Raw genomic sequence first — 13,863 nt, 5'->3', positions numbered from 1 at the left:
ACATCTTGCTTGCATGTTCTGTCAATTTCAGACTGAACTTGAGCATAAAACTGATCAACTTCCTCTTCTTCTGCATCTGTTGTTGAGGCATAGACTTGAAGAACTGTCATGTTAAAGTGTTGCCCTTGAAATCTAATTGATATTAATTGGTCACTGACCGCATTGTACCCAAGTACTGTCATTGCTATATCCTTCCTGACTATGAAAGCAACACCGTTCCTTCTTTGTTTTTCATGTCCTGAGTAGTAAACGGTATGGTTTTCCGACTGAAAGTGTCTCATTCCAGTCCATTTTAATTCACTGATGCCCAAGATGTCAATTTGTAGTTGATTCATTTCATCATTCACTGAAGCTATTCAGATGAGCAGAAAACAGGGTTACCTCCTGAAAGCAGATAGAACTCTATTTTTACCTCATAGCAAACAGACGGGCATGTGCTGAAAACCCGGCAGGGAGTGTGAGCGACAGACGATTAACTTTTTCAGGTTCTCTCCAGCCATGGCCAGCATTGTTGGTCCTCCAGCCCCGCCCATGGCAACAGCAGTCGTGAGTGGACAGAGCAAGCACATGACCCAAGGAGACCACTCAGAGGGCTCCAAGCTGCAGTCCCTCTTTGCTGCTCCCTGATGGGTAGCCTCATTTAACCCTTTCTTGGCAATTGCAGCACTGTCAAAGGAACTGAACTCCGTCCTGATGCCCAAAAGGAGAGAGAAGACTAGAACAGCTGCAGCTGCCAACCAGCCCCAAAGGAAGAATCACACACACACCCAACACACTCCTCAGATCCAGGAGGGACACAGCATATGCCCCCTGGAGCAATTGCAAGATGCCCCCCATAAGTAGCCCAGGCACAAGGCACACTCCATACACTGCAGCATAGTTTGGGAAGGCAGAAGGGGGAACATTCCCCTCGCCCACTCACCCTCCCCACAGCTGTGGCTGTGGCCTCTGTGGACCCCACCCCCCACCCCACTGTATAGTGTGTGTAGAAGGTAAAAAGGAGAACCCCACCCACACCCCCACTGCCGCCGTAGCCAAGTGGCAACTCTGCCTCCCCATCAATCTGCCACTGCCACCCCTTGCTAGCCTCTCTGGGCACAGGAGGGTGGGCATGTGGGGGATGGTCCCCCCATCACTCACCTGCCCTTATGCTGCCACTTGCCACTCTTGCAGTGCCAGCAGGGTGGGAGAGTGAGTGGCAAAGTGTCGCCCACACCTGCACACCCTCATTGGCACTGCTACTCTCTGCAGCTTGATGATGGTGCAAGGGTGTAGGCTAGGCTAGGCTGAGAGAGAAGTGACTGGCCCAGAGTCACCCAGCAAGTCTCATGGCTGAATGGGGATTTGAACTCGGGTCTCCCCAGTCCTAGTCCAGCACTTTAACCACTACACCACAGGCAAGGGCAGCTGCAGGCAAGGGCAGGGACACTCCTGCTCTTGTCCAGTGACTTGCAGGGGACAGGAAGGAGCACAAAAATCCCCATTCAGCCATCATACTTGCTGGGTGACTCTGGGCCAGTCACTTCACTCTCAGCCTGACCTACTCCACAGGGTTGTTGTGAGGAGGAACTTGAGTATGTAGTACACTGCTCTGGGCTCCTTGGAGGAAGAGTGGGATATTCTATATTATTAATTCTTCTAGACGGGCCATGCGCCCTGCGGGGCAGCTGGAAAGCAGTTTGACAGTTGGATCGGGGACTCTGTGAAGTGGCAGGGAGCTAAGAAGCTGTCAGGCGAGCAGGCAACAGTCCCTGGCAGTGGCAGGGGGAAGCAAAGACTGCGAGACAGAGATAGAAAGACAGAGGACAGAGAGCACGAGCACGAGACTTGCAGGGGGGGGAGACTTGCGGGGAAGGCGAGCGGGGGAGGCGAGAGCGAGCAAGAGCGTTGCGGGAGTGGCAAGAGACTTGCGGGGGGAGAGCGGGGGTGGCAAGAGCGTTTTGGGGGTGCAATGCCACGTGCTCAGTGCAAGAGCACACAGATGCTCTGTGCAGGGTCAGCTAGTAAAATGTAAAATGAATGAATAGTATGATCATGTGTCTGTGCAACTATTCCCCTTAGGGGGTAGGGCTGCTATAGGAAGAAGGATTTGAGCTCCCTGCCTGGCATCTCCAGGTCGGGCTGAGCGGGAATCCCACCCAGCCTCGGGAAGCCACTGCCAGTCTGTGTCGACAGGACTAAGACAGTACTAAGCTGGATGGACTAATGGTCTGACTCAGTGGAAGGCAGCTTCCTATGTTCATATTTTCCCTTGGGCTCATTTGCAAGGTGCCTGCCACTTTAAGGAAGCTCAGTGCTGTTTGCTGGACAGGCTTTCCCCAAACAAACTTCTGCTGTGCTTTGCAGCCCACTCTGTTATCCAGGCTCTATGGTATCCCGGGGGAGGGAGCCTCAAGCAGCGTTCCACAGCATTCCGTGGCTCCACATGGGCACTGGGAAGGGGTAGGCAACCTCCCCTGCTTGCTGAACCTGGTTTTAGAGGAGGGGCTGGGAACTGGGTGACCCTCTTTTGACAGAGCCCTGTTTGGGAGTTTGCGGAGGTTCCACACGGTAGTGCTAACCCCACCTTCAGACCTCAAGCCCTGTTTTTGCTGGTCATGAGAATAGCTTCACTGTGTTGAGCTTTCCCAGATTCATGCCTCTTACATTCCACGTTCCCATTCTAATTCTGTCTTTGCAGCTTTGGGTTTTCTTTTCCTGCACGGAAACATCAGCTGCTAGACGCCCAAAAGGCTTTAGTCTAACCGCATCATAAACACCATCGGTACACTGAGAGATCCTCAGCTCTTTCTCAGTAGCATGTTGAGTACCATCCAACCTGAGGGGCCCATCATCTGGCACTACATCGACTATCATTCCATTTTGACTGTCCATGTGGTTTTCTTGGTAAAATACAGGAGTGGTTTACCGTTGCCTTCTCCCGCACAGTGTGAAATGATGCCTTTGTAATTGTCACTGAAGTGATCATCCACCTCCAGCACCTTCCTATATCACTGCTGCCCAATATAGGTGCCTGCTTGCTTAGCTGGGCAGGCGGGATGACCTTCATGCTTTGTGTGACCCTACTGGGAGTATACCTCCCAGCATACTTCGCTCATCCCTCCCAGGAACACCAGCCCCTCCCCTCCCCACCACAATGAGGCAGCATAGCAGAACTTGGGGTGTGTGGGGGGGTCAACAGATATTTCATCAATAGGGCTATGTTTAAATTTTGCATTTGTTTTAGATGTTTGGATATTGGTCAAAGACTGTAATAGACTGACTGACTGTCTGGAGTGATGGAGTTAAAGTTCCAAATAAAATAGTTTGTTTAGGAAATCCATCAGGGAAATAGATTGAGACCTATATGCCTCATTGCTAGCTACATACAGGAAATTGGAAGTCAGAAGTCTGTCTGTCTCTCCTGGGCATTTTTCACACAGGGCTTTTAGCTCGCGTCTCCTCCAGAACAGACGGTGTGTGTTCATATATCGGCCAGATTCACCCCAAAGTTATCAGGGAGCACTTCACACATAATTCAGGTTTTTCATTGCACATTACCCGATTTATATCCAGGGTAAAAAAATTTGCTTTTTCTGTCAGTTTTTTGGGGGAACTTTGAACTCACAGTAAAGCCTCGCAGTAAACTCGCGGTAAAGCTTGCTATGTGAAAAATGCCTAGGTGAGAGAATAAAACCTGAGACTATCAGTCTTACAGAGGGGAATCAGAGTAGAGGAAGCATGGTCAGAGAGGGAATGCCCTTACTGGCTGTGTCTACCCCTAATACTCCAGTGATCAACAGGGTTTGCATTGAAGAACTTTCTAAATAAGACTACTGAGTTATTTCGGCTGAGCAGCCGAAACGCATCTGCTGTAGTTCTAAGAACCATTGGATGAATCTCTTCAGAGCAGCTATTGCTTTTATATGGATTTTGCCCCATTATAAAACATCATTGGAAACACCTCCCAGCATTCGTTGGTATTTTCTAATGGAAACTTTAGACATGTCTATGGAATTTGTGTAAAGTCCATTTGTGGATTTTGACTGCATAGATTGGGGCACATCAAAAAATATAACCTTTGGACTTTTTAAGAGACTTTGTTTATGTATTTATGCATATTTTGTGTATGTTTTTAATGTGTGCATATTTGATAGGACTTTTAGTATTTGGGATCAATATTTTGATATTAATGAAGTGATATCATCCTACACTTATATCTAATTAAATTGTGGTATCTTATGATCTAAGCCATTTGTATATTTGAATTGAGAATTTTCACTTGGGGTTCATTTTTGTGTTATTCTACCCCCTAATGCCCCAGTGGTCATTGGGGTTGCTGGTACTAAGAGTTGATTCCATGCAGGAGCTGCATCTTCAACAGAAAGAAGGCTACTCATGTGCAGGTAAGCAATATCTCAGCCCTGACCTATTACTGGTAGTATGGGATAATAATGCTTCCCTACCTTACAGGATTATTGTGATTATTGAGATAATGAGGTCGTGCACACGACCTTGGCTGCATGCTCCCTAGGGCTGGGGCGGGGGAGGCAGGAGCTCATCTGCCTTCCTCCATAGATGAGCGGAGGCCAGAGCTGGGACTGGGAGGAGGAAGTCCTCCTGCATCCCAGTGTGCTCCACTCCACTACAGCAGCTGCTCTCCATAGAGCACCACTGCACTTGGCACAGCCACTCCTTCCCCACCAGCTCACCACCCAAAATGATGGCAGGCTGGGGAAAAGCCATCTACCCGGCACGATCGCCCAGATGATTACTTGCCAAGGTAGAATGAACACATGGTTCATTCTACCTCGGTAAAATGCCAGGTACAAAAGGTGGGCTGCACAGACCTGGAACAGCTGGGAGCAAAAGGCTCCTGGTGCTCTAGACGACACAAGCTGCCTGGGGCAATCAACGTACGCAGAGCACGGAGGAGGACTTATATGGCTGGCTCTGAACAGATGCTAATTATAGAAGTAGCAGCTGTGCACCTGGTAGGCAGACCATAAGGACCAGACTCCCATTGCAAGTCATAGAGACACAGTCCAGATCCACATTGTGGTGGACTCCAGGCTTTGCAGCCCAGCTTACCAAGCTAAACTCTCCGCTAGGCCAAACTACACATACATGCAAACACATGCTATAGAGGTGTGCTTCAAACTAGAAGTGTTTCCTTTTTTGTTTAAAAGAAAGCATATGGAGAGGGGAGACCTGGTTGGGAGAAGGGCACACCACGAGAGGGAGGCTCCCTCTTCCCTGCACCCTATTTCCACAGCAATTTACTCCTGAATCAGTGTTTTCCTCAGATTGCCGCTTCAGGAAGAAATTGCCACTTGTGGGAGGGGGAGATTATGCTCGATGGGAAAGAGTGAGCCTCCCCCTCACCACACGCCCAGGAGCTGGCTGGATTCACACATGCTGTTTTTGACCCCAAAAATGAGGTCTTCCAGTTGGAAGCACAACTTTATATCACCTGTTTGTGTGCATGTTTAGTTTACCCCTCCATCACAAAATATATGGATTATCTGGGGGTGGGGTTTAAGGATGCAGTTCTGCATCTCTTCATATATTTTTGCATCTCATTGATCTCAATGTGTAAGCGATGCCCTGAGCATCCTGGAAGTACAGCCAGGAAACAGGAGCATGTGCAACTAGAAATACAGTGGCTAAGTGTATTTGTATAGCTCAGTATGGCACAGGCAGCAAAGTATCACTGCTCCAATCTCTGAGCAGAAGGGCAATGGCAATTTTGAGCCAGCCTAGGAAGAGGCGTGACAGGCAATTGCAGGGAGGCCCCCACCTCTCCAGCAGGCAGCCACTCACTTCATCTACAGGTTAAGAGTCCTGGCAACAGTTCCAAAGAGCCTCCTGCTTCCCTTCTCCCTGTAAATAAATGGGAGGCTTGTGTTTCCATGGCAACCGGGCCTTTTCTACCTTCATAAGCAGCAGCACATGCTAAGAAATTAAATGCTAAAAATACCAAAGAGAATAGGAGAGCAAAAGGTTCCATTTTCGTTCCCCGTCTCAGGCTAATTTAAATGCATTGACGCTACCCAAGAGGGAAGCAGGTCTTTCAAGTTCAAAGATTTCTAACTGAACTAATAAAAGAAAACATGGGGACTTCATAGTGGAATGAAGCGTGCGGGGCTTGTTGATGCGAGCTTGTGTTTAAAAGAGCTAACGAAGTATCTGGATGCATAGTAATGTTCATTTCCATTTTAACAGCATGGCTAGGTCCCTTCCTTTCCATCAAACAGGACCCAGCCAGGAGGATGAGATTTCCAACTATAACTGACACTGGTTCACATCCTTCTAGAGCAGCTGTGAGGAAGCATTAGATGAGATGAAGTTTCAAAGGCAAACCTAACTGGCTCCCTCTTGTGTGTGCTCAGTACACAATGCAGCTTACAAGCCAGAATGCTGACACCTGTGTCTTGCTTCCTGAATATCATAACAGGTATTGAGGGGTCCCTCAACTCAGTGGCTGAGATGATAAAGCAACATCACTTGCCATAACATCTCAGCCATGGAGAACATAATTCTCCCTGCTTCCTCAAGCAGTAGGCAGTTTCAGGGTAAACCTTTTACAGGATCAGTTCCCTGGTAGAGACAGGAGACTTATTGTGCCTTTGATAATAAACTGTTCATTTGCAAATGTAGTGGTTGGGCAGAGACAAAGAACTCAAGCCCAATGCAGGCAATTCCAAAAACAGCATCAATCTGCAAAAGCAACAAGAACTCCCAAGAATGCCTCTTGGCAGCAAGCTGCACTCAAGCTTTGCTCTTTGAGTTGGGGCACACATATATCATGTCACATTAAGGTTGCTGGGAATGGCTTCCACGTGATGACAAGCCCCCACCATCACAACAGTCAAAAGGTCATTGTGGCACCTGTCACAGAGAGTTCCAATACAATCATTGGCCCTCCATGCTAAGCTCCGTAATGATGTGATGTCCTGTGGTACATATGACAGCTGTGGCCCTCCAGTAAGTCTTCTTGTGCAGGCCATTTCTAGCAGCCTTCATATGGTGTTGGTAAAGGTACTGGTCTCAGCTTTCATCATGACCGGCAGGTGTAACCTGCACTCCTAACAGACTTTAATATTCCCATGATCAGCTTTCATTGTTCCCGACCAAGCCACTAAGGGCAAGCCACATGTTACATGCAGTTGTATGTAACTTTTCTCCAACTTTTTGTTTAAAGGAAAGTAAGAGGCTTCAGTGGAGGACCTGCTTAATTTTTCCTTCTCAGGCTCCCCACTCAGCATTTCAGCCTCCCACAACTGCTTTTTATTTGAAAAAGTTAGATGTGACCATGTGTAATGTGCAGTTTAACCATATGGCTCATAGCTCTAGTCAAAAAGACAGACTGACAAAGGAAGGACAGATTGACAAAGGAAGGGCCCTGTTCTTTAACAAGTGGAATTATGCAGGCTGAAAAGTAACTCACAAACATGGGCCTCAGAGGTACAGGCCCTAGAGGTGTACTAGAGTGAATGGTGTGATCTGAGGAAACAACTTCCTAACAAGTTGTTCTAGTAAGAACTAATCTGCATACTTTCCTTTCAGTATCTCTACAGATGGACTAAATTGTGTTACATTAGGTGGTCCACATATCGGTTAGAGGTCCACAAGTTAATCCACTTGCATTTCAAATGTTTATGTGTCCACTATCTTAAATCAGGGTGGGTGACATCATTTTTATTTTTATTTATTTAACATATTTTATACCACCCAAAACTAATGTCTCTGGGCAGTTTACAACAAAAAAATCATCACAAACTACGCTGTTGAAGTGTCCCTATGTGTCCCTAAAACTGTACCTGATTTGGTTCATATTGGTCCAGGCATTGCAAAATTGATAGTGGGGGACATATGGATACACAGAATGCCGGGTGACCTCATAAGCTTAATGGAAAGTAGGCTAAAAATGGATCGGACCAACGTAACACAGGGACACTCCAAGAACTTCAGAAAGATATTCTCAGAAGGGAACTCAACAAGGAGCCCTAACACAGATACCTGAGAATTTGTTATCTGAAATCCACAAACTGAGTAGTGCTGGAAGCCCCCTTTTCTTAGGTATTGGTGCTATCATCATAAGTGTGTCTGACTGTGTGGATTCAGGCCCTGTTCTATCAATACCCTTATTTATTTGTGCAACACTATATCCTTGAGAGAACTACTTTCCATTGGAAGACACTTAGAAAACATCATTCTGGCACACACAGATGTGGAATCTATCTAAACACAAATGCAAATGATGCAAATATAAATAAATACCTAGTTACAGTGTATAGTCCTTCTCTGTGTTAGAGGACAAAATGTTCTCTTGATCCAGAGAAGGTATTTAAATATTGCTGCTAAAGAGCCAGGAAGTTCTGCTCTTAATCAAGGACAGAGTTTCTGGATGAGAGTTATTACTCAGTGTAATGGGAATGTATTCAATGCAGACTTACGATTATGATTTCAATTACATAAAGTAATTACATAATGCTCACACGGATAGCATAAAGAGAAATATTAGAATGGAAATTGACATTTCATCCTTAAGATAACTAATAAAGGGCATGGTTCATGGAGTGGTAATAATAGCAACTCCTGTCCCTGCACACTGAAAGATGTGCAGGTCCACTCTAGATGGTCAGGCCCAGTGATGTCCTACAGAATATTCCTCATATGTGAATCAGCTACTGCAAACATAGCCACCAGCATGCCATGCACACTACAAGCTGTATGGATTACTCACTGTATACAAAAAGAGCAAGTTGCATTTGTGGGCAGGGCTGGCATCAGCATCCGGCAGCTGCCCCTTAGCAGCTCAACACCCAGGGCCCTCAGAAGGGTCCACTGCTGATCTCAGAGACCACTTTTGTGCCCATAGCTTTTGTGATGTGGTGTGGTGGTGCTGGTGGAGCAACTCTCTCAGGCTTGATCCAAATAGGAAGGGGTCTGTGGAGAGCACTTTGGCAAAGGCCCTCTGAAACCTGGAGCTAGGCCTGCTCATTGGGGCTAATCCGTAAAATTGGAATAGGCCAGTTTGTGGTCATGTGACAGCAGTACTCATTAGGGGCCAAATGAAGGTTGGATAACTCTTGAGAAGGTAACTAGGTAGGGGTGGAGGGAACCCTTCTAAATGTTCCTTCAGCTACTTAGGGATTTTAAGCTCAATTACTGCACAGTGACATGATTATATATTTACTGCTATTTCAGATCATGAAATTGGACTTGAGAATCCCCATGGATCAGTCTGATGTCAGCATAGGGTTGCTTCCTGCATCACACAATTTCAGCTTGGAAAGTCTGGTTGATTTCCCAATCAGCTATATAAGGATAAAGGAGCAGATTACCATTGCCTCGGCTACTCAACATATTCAGCCAATCAGGCTCTTTGTAAACCAAAGACAAAGAATGCATATGATCAAAACACATTGGAACTCTTTTTTAAAAAATGCTCGTTATTCCTGTGCCTATCATTTGAACATTTCTAGTCTCAAAATACTTACACATCAGATAGAAAGCTAAAATTTGATACATACACAAGTCCAAGACACTGGTTACTAGAAACATCTGAAATGGGTTATTTTTATCTTTCTCTCCTGAAACCTGGTAGAAAAAGGCTGCCTCATGACAATCTCACACAAGCCCTCTACAGGCCCTCTACAGAGAAGCCCACTATAAGAATGAAAAGCAGGTAAAGGGAATCAGGACTGCTCCCAGCACATCTCAGGCACATCAGTCATCTTGCCGCCAGCAATTGACACGCTTGGGGTGTTCGTCTGAAGAGGCAAATGCCTCAAGTGTGATTGCTGCTATTTCTGTGATCATCATCTGGTGATCATGCCCCAGCCTGCTGATCACGGAAATGATAGCAATCATGCAAATGAGGCAGAAACTCAGGTTTGCGCTGGTCAAGAAATGGTTAATAGGGTCTATAAGCTGCCTTGCTGTTAATTGCTAGTTGTCAAAGTCATAAATCTCACTAGTCTGGCTGGGATGCCAGCGAGAGGCCCCTCTCTAATATCTCCAGCTAGCCAAGCGTGTAAACTAACATTTTCAAGGGCACATCTGGAGAAGGAGTAGATAGTCGCTTATCAATAGGTAGAAGAAAAGGCTCAATTATAATAGAAGAATGTTGTCTAACTAGCAATGATTATAATAATTGTAATATGACGGTTAAGTGATGCTGACCAATGAGGAGTGTATCTACTGAATGTAATTGAGTTGTATATAAGAACTGAAACTGGAATGTAATCTTTATCTCAGGTTGGGAGCGATTCCACTGAGATCAAATTGCCTGGCAATAAATCTGTTTTTTCCTCAACTGGTGTCAATTTCGCACTCTGAACCCGGGCTAGGGAATTCTGCTACACTTAGGTTGTTGCCTCTTCAGATGAATGCCCTAAGCATGCAGAGAGCCAATGGCAGGAGATGTGTAAGCTGACTTACAGCTGACTTCTCAAATAATGTCTGAAGAGGGCTACAAAGGGCACAGTATATAGGAACAGAAGTCTTTAAAAATGGGGAAAGGCACATATGCATAGGATTTCCTTCTTTACACACGAACAATCCTCCAATATTTACAGGTGAAGGAATACCAACCAGAAATGTGTTTGCAGAATACTAGCTGTGTTTACTGGCTATGTGTATATACAGTACTTGTGGGCCTCATTGAACTGACTCAGTAGTCTCTCATTCATGAGCCTATCAAAATCATTAGGGCACTTGCTTAGACCAAAAGCTGAAATCTGATACACATATATCCAGAAATGAAACATTTATATGCTCTCTGCATGAAACAAGTAGGCAAGACTAGCCAACAGTTGCACCCACTGCGATGAAGCTGCTTCTGCTGCCTAAGAGTTCACAGGATGCAAGAAATGTCTAGCAAGGAATCCTCCTTCTCACCAGTTCCATTGAATAGGCAGGCAGAAGGACGTTGTGTTTATTATTGGTGAGGTCAATGCTGCTCCCCTTTCAGCTATCATGTGGCTAGCATATACACACTACCTTTGTCTCCTGGAGGTCTAACACCAAAATATAAACACTAAGTATAGGCCATTTCAGTTATTGTGAAGGAGTTAGTGGTCAATTTGCCTTCCCACACACACACATACATGTATGAATAGTAGTGGTCAGTTGGGAGGGAGTGACATGTAGCAACCATCTTGAATTCCAAAAATCTCCTTTTTGAGGGCAATTAATTATTTTAGCTTTTTGCATTGAAATATAACCTGCCATAATTCTGAGAACTTTGCTGGAACAACAATGTGGAATGCAGGTTTAAATAAAGTTTAAACTGAACTCTGATAAACCTCATTTACTCATCTTATCCTCCCATTTTGTTCAAGATCAGTATCTTCAATTAGATTTAATGAGACCTATTCTGCACAGCATTAAAATACCCCATGATTGTTAAAGGCACATTTATTTCAGCTCTAATCAGAGACAAATCCACTTTTCCTGTAAATGTCTTAGAACAGTGTGCTTTATATGCTTTATTCATACAAGCTTTAACAGTATGAATGTATCTTTAATGATATTTTAACTTCTTTTTCTAACACTGAACATGCCGGCATTTCTCATTCAACAGTTTTTGCCTGTGGTTATTATTAAGAGAGCTGTTTGGTTTTGCCCTAAGTGTAGCCAACAACTAAATATTTGTCTTAATTTACAAGCAAATAGTACTGCTAAGATACTTAATGTGCAGGCATAAATCTTCCTTTATACCTTTTTCTGTAATAGTGCTTTCAGGCAGAACCTGGCACTTCCTTGGTTTTACGTAGTAGCGGAGGTAGATGGCAATTTGGGTTCTATAAAACAATAGGCCAATTCACATGTTAAGTTCAACACTCGTATGAATGTTCAGTGTACACAGTTACAGTCATTCACACATTATGTTGAACACAGGTGCAGCAGTACATTTCCTATCTGCACCATGCATTTGAGGGGCTTGAGCCAAGGTTCACTTTTAATATGAACACAGGTAGTCATTCACACAAAGACATGTGCAAGTGTACAGACATCTATACACTCGTACAGCATAGTGTCTGAATTGGGCCAGTTTTAACACTTTTCCCTGGGTGTGTATGTGTATGTGTGCACTAGTAAAAAGGCTTGCAGTTTATCTTGTAACACAAAGTATGGATTTGCTATATTTGAAAGTACCCAAGGAAACTGGAAAATGTTGTTAGAACCCTAACCCAACACCAACTGTGCCACCAACCCCAACACTCACCCCCACCCCAATGCTAAACATAACCTTAATTCTGATTCTATCCCCAACCCAGACACTAACCTCAATGCTTCAGCAGTGAGAGGAAAGTGGAAATCTTGGTGGACCCTGGCCTTTATTTGTTTGTTTAGCCATCTTTTCCCCACAGTGTCACCCCCACTGGCTGCATTCAGATATCGCACAAAGCTGGCAAATCTGTAACTCCAGATCCGTGCAATGTCTGAATGCATGTAACCACAGCCTCACAACCAAACCACAGGATTCAGTTTACTTACCAAACTGGAATTTGGAGCTGGGATTACTCCTCGGTTTCACTGCTCTAAACCTGTTAGGAGGTGCTGTCGTGTTGTCTGCATTCACCCACCACTATAACTGTGGTTACAGGTTAAGCGACCGGTGAGAGGCCAGCCCAGAGCAGCACCAACAGCGGTTACGCTCTAGGGCCTACCCAGCACTCCATGGTGTGTTCCCTGACTGAATGCCATGCCCCTCCCTGCACACTTCCTACTTTCTCTGCCTGCCAACAGGCACACCAGGCCCTGCTGCTCTTATAATGAAAGGGCCGGCAGCACTACCAGGGAGCACTGCTTGAAGTCTGTGATCCTTGCAGCAATGGCAGTGGTAGGTCATAGGAACATAGGAAGCTGCCATATACTGAGTCAGACCATAGGTCCATTTAGCTCAGTATTGTCTACACAGATTGGCAGCGGCTTCTCCAAGGTTGCAGGCAGGAATCTCTCTCAGCCCTATCTTGGAGATGCCAGGGAGGGAACTTGGAACCTTCTATCCTTCCCAGAGCGGCTCCATCCCAGTGCTCACACTTCTAGTCTCCCATTCATATGCAACCAGGGTAGACTCTGCTTAGCTAAGGGGACAAATCATGCTTGCTACCAGAAGACCAGCTCTTCTGCCCTGTGCTGGGTCTGTAGAAACCACCACCACCACCACCCCGTGAGCAATTTCCTGGAGCTGTGAAGTCATGCCCACAGCCTGGCACCGGCATGGCTGAACCAAGCTCAGAGGACCAGAAAGTGGGAGGCGAAACTCTAGCCTGCCCTTGGAGTTTCCAAAACTGGGAATGGGGAATTGTCTGTGATGTGATCCCTAGTTTAGAATGTTAACTGCAAACAGCAGTTCTAAGCCAGTTCCTGTGATGTCTGAATGTGGTCAGTGTATGTGTGTGTGTCTTAAGGAACAAAAGCACAACTTGGAAAAAGACAGGCAGTTGTCTCTCACTCAAAGACAGAAAAGGCCTGAATGGAGAAGCTAAGTATTACATGTGGAAGGAAGGCACCTTAGGGTGGCTGGTGGGTGCTGGGCCGGGGGGGGGAGGTGAAGCTTAAGGAGAAGCATAGCTTTAATTACTGGTAAGAGCTCATGTCGCTGCCCAGTATTCTGCACAGCCAATCTATGCATGCCCCACTCCCACCATTCAGCTAGCCAATGCCACACTGACCCCTCAAATGGCCACTGTGCCTGCACACCGGCAGGTAGGGTTGAGCGTTTTGTATTTTTTCTGTTTTGATTTGTACCAAATCCGAATCAACCCCATTTTGTATTTTGTCCGAAATTAAGCCTTCCGAATCACCCCAGTTTTGTATCCAAATTAATCCAAATCTGAATCTGAATTAATTCAGATTAAAAAGTGG

At 45.6% G+C, this 13,863-nt stretch overlaps 1 long non-coding RNA gene across 1 annotated transcript; it reads left to right on the top strand.

Moving 5' to 3' along the window:
- Positions 1 to 6,014: 6,014 nt before the first annotated feature.
- Positions 6,015 to 10,303, top strand: LOC128348706 (uncharacterized). Its single transcript, XR_008318267.1, has 2 exons — positions 6,015 to 6,436; positions 9,193 to 10,303. It is a non-coding gene; the product is annotated as an uncharacterized LOC128348706 (long non-coding RNA).
- The last annotated feature ends 3,560 nt before the right edge of the window (positions 10,304 to 13,863 follow it).

The sequence above is a fragment of the Hemicordylus capensis genome, chromosome 1, assembly GCF_027244095.1.
Source record: "Hemicordylus capensis ecotype Gifberg chromosome 1, rHemCap1.1.pri, whole genome shotgun sequence".
Classification (NCBI taxonomy): domain Eukaryota; kingdom Metazoa; phylum Chordata; class Lepidosauria; order Squamata; family Cordylidae; genus Hemicordylus; species Hemicordylus capensis.
The sequence above is the reverse complement of the archived record's forward strand: the minus strand, read 5'-3'. Positions and strand labels throughout refer to the sequence as shown.